Below are 2,962 nucleotides of genomic sequence, written 5' to 3'. Positions count from 1 at the left end.
AAAGTTATCTCTATTTGAATCTAATCATTTGTACCCTCATATTAATCTGAAGTAAAAAATAATATTAAAGGAGGAAGGGGCTTGACATAAAAGTTAAGGGAAGAGGAAGGAGGATATGGGGTGAAAGAACCAAACTGAGGGGAACCCAGTAAAAGAAGGCTGAGTCCTTGTGGACGTGCAGAGAGCAGAGCCTGTGCCCAGGCGCAGAGCTTCCTTCCAGTATACCCTTTCAGGGCGAGAAGAGCCTATCTGTTGCCAGCAAACTCAGGCTCAACCTTGAAGGGTGGAAAGAAGCTGGAGACCCCCCCTGCCACAGCTCAGCTGCCTGCCCTGTGCTTTGCCAGTGGTGGGATGTGGCCTCCATCTCAGCCAGGCCAGAAGGGGGCTGCAGAGGGGGATGGCCAAGATGGATGAAATGAGCATGATGCCACATACCCAATGGCTGCTTTCCTTTGCAGGAGGAGAGCAGCCTCACAGCCCGTGTCCTGTCAGAGCGCGTTGCTTTAGTGTTCTTAGCGGCTCTTCTCAAATTGCCTGCTGCTCTCTCAACTTTGCTTCCTATAGCGGCTACTTTTCTGGCTTTTTCTGTCCCAGGCCAAGCCTTCCAGATATGGTTTGTGTGTGCATGTGCATAACACGTGGTCAGGAAACCTCAAGGCCAGTCACCTATTTTGATAGAACCTAGTGACAGGTATTTGCACTAGGGCCCTGGGACGTAATGGTCACACATACCATTTGTAGCCAGGAAAACCAAGGCTCAGCTGCAAAGAATTTCTGAGGCTCAGCCCATTCAACTTCCCCTCAGTCTCTCAGTGCCACCAGTGTCATTCCCCCAGGCCCCTTCATGCGGGCTGCTGCTTTGCCAGTGCTCCCACCGCCTCTTTGCAGTTGTGAAACAGCAGTGGTAGGGTAAGGATCTAGATCGAGATCTAGATCTGACTACCAAGCACTCTGTGGGCCACTGCAAGGCTTATCCAGTGCCCTGGGAGCTCAGCTGTGGCATATCTTCCTGGCAGACACACTCACCTTCTGTCCCACTCTTTACACACTCCTCTCATTGCAACTGTGGAGACAGCCTCAGAGCCCACAGTGCCTTGACCAAGGTGGCAGAATAAGGGCGGACATGAATCTCATGCTCAGGGTTCTATATCACTTTTCTCACATTGCCACTGTGCCTTCGGCTCTCTGGGTACTTGGCAGATTTGGGAACACTTCTCACGTATAAAGACAAGAACAGACTAAGGAAAAAAGCTCTCTCTCCTGCTAGCTTGCCTTGCAGACATCCCTTGGTGGTTCCTATTTGTTTCCTTTCTCTTAGCAGACTATTTGCTCACGTTTGAACCCCCCTTTGCCTGCCGTTTAATTATCGCGCTGATGGCTAAGTTGTTCCTGGTGATGCCTGTGGTTGGGAGCGACTCAGTCAGTATGGCCTTGCAGGAACCTCTTTCTCCTGCTTCTGAGCCTTCATGATCCCAGAAAGCCTGGGTAATAAGACCAACTGTGTGTGCAGAGAGGGCCCCTCATGCTCAACTCACCCCGTCCCTCTGCACCTCTGCCTCCTCCTGCCACTGTCTTTTTTTCCTTTTTTCCCCCTCTTTATTGCTTATAAGAAAAGGTTAAACATTTTAGCGTGGGGGTGGCGTCTGTAGCTGAAGTGGCTAAGGCACCAGCCACATACACCAGAGTTGACAGGTTCAAATCCATCCTGGGCCTGTCAAACAACAATGACAACTACAACCAAAAAATAGCTGGGCATTGTGGCGGGCACCTGTAGTCCCAACTACTCAGGAGACTGAGGCAAGAGAATCACTTAAGCCCAGGAGTTGGAGGTTGCTGTTAGCTGTGATGCCACAGCACTCTACCAAGGGTGATAGCTTGAGGCTCTGGCTAAAAAAAAAAAAAAAAAATTTTTAGCTTGGTGGGGCCTAGAATGGAGGGAGCAGAGAAGGGAGGTCTTGAGTATCAGAAGACCAAGCTGTCTTTGTTGCTACCTAGGACAGCCCACTAGTGCATGGACTGTCTTTGATTGCAGCTGACTACGTTAGGTTATTCAGTCATTCTGTAATGTGAATATTGAGGGAAAGTCAATCCTATGCTAGGCACAGTGAAAGGCCCAGAAAAATATAAGATCTGCTTTTCCTTCCTTACAGTTTAATAGGGGCGTAAGACCTATTTACAAATAACTATCATGCAAGAACAGTGCGTGGTACTACAGTATAAAGGTTGAGTACCCTTCTAAAGGGTATAGAAGTGGGGAGCTGCCGGAAGTGTTCTCTGACCTTACATACAGGTTAGAGCTTGCCCAGAAATCAGGACCTGTGTAATGTGCCTTTGCCATGCTTCTGTCCTCATAAACTTCAAATCATTGGCCCCCACAAATGTTTGTACAGTTTCTATGAGCCCAGGATGTGGGGACTCCTGATCTTGGTGACTTTGGCTGCCAGCCCTGGCCCTGGCCCCCAGAGATAGCACTGGGTCCTTATCTCTTCACACCTTCTTGAACTTGGGACTGCCCCATCAGCATGACTTATGTTGAACCTCAGTATTTAAGCCCTGAGTCCCCTTGCAGACTCAAGCGGGTGCAGAATCCACATCTTTGAACAGTGTGATTCTGCTGTGGGAAACTGCCATTGGAGAGACCTAGCGGCCCCAGGGCTCTGCCATCGGATCGCTCACTGTCCTCAGCTGTGGACTTCTGGCCCCCTCTGCTGGCCACTCACAAGATTTCCTGCTGGGGGTGTCGAGATGAAGTCCAAGGAGGGAAAGACTGCTGTGAGTTTGCCATCCGTGTTTTATCCTGAGTGTTTTTGTCTGACAGTGCTAGGAAGAGAGAGCAGAGGTGGGAAGTAGAAACAAGTGGAGGCTCAGCGCCTAAGGCTCAAGTGGCTAAGGCACCAGCCACATACACCTAAGGTGGCGGGTTTGAATCCAGCCCAGGCCCGCCAAACAACAATGACGGCTG

General features: G+C 50.1%; 1 protein-coding gene across 2 annotated transcripts in view; it reads left to right on the top strand.

The window, feature by feature from the left end:
• The window catches only part of TMCC2 (transmembrane and coiled-coil domain family 2), a 46,374-nt gene that overhangs the window by 26,959 nt on the left and 16,453 nt on the right, over positions 1-2,962 (top strand). The gene's annotated exons all lie outside the window — the stretch shown is intronic.

Source organism: Otolemur garnettii, unplaced genomic scaffold (genome assembly GCF_000181295.1).
Source record: "Otolemur garnettii isolate 467f Iridium unplaced genomic scaffold, OtoGar3 scaffold00055, whole genome shotgun sequence".
Taxonomy (NCBI): Eukaryota; Metazoa; Chordata; class Mammalia; order Primates; family Galagidae; genus Otolemur; species Otolemur garnettii.
The sequence above is the reverse complement of the archived record's forward strand: the minus strand, read 5'-3'. Positions and strand labels throughout refer to the sequence as shown.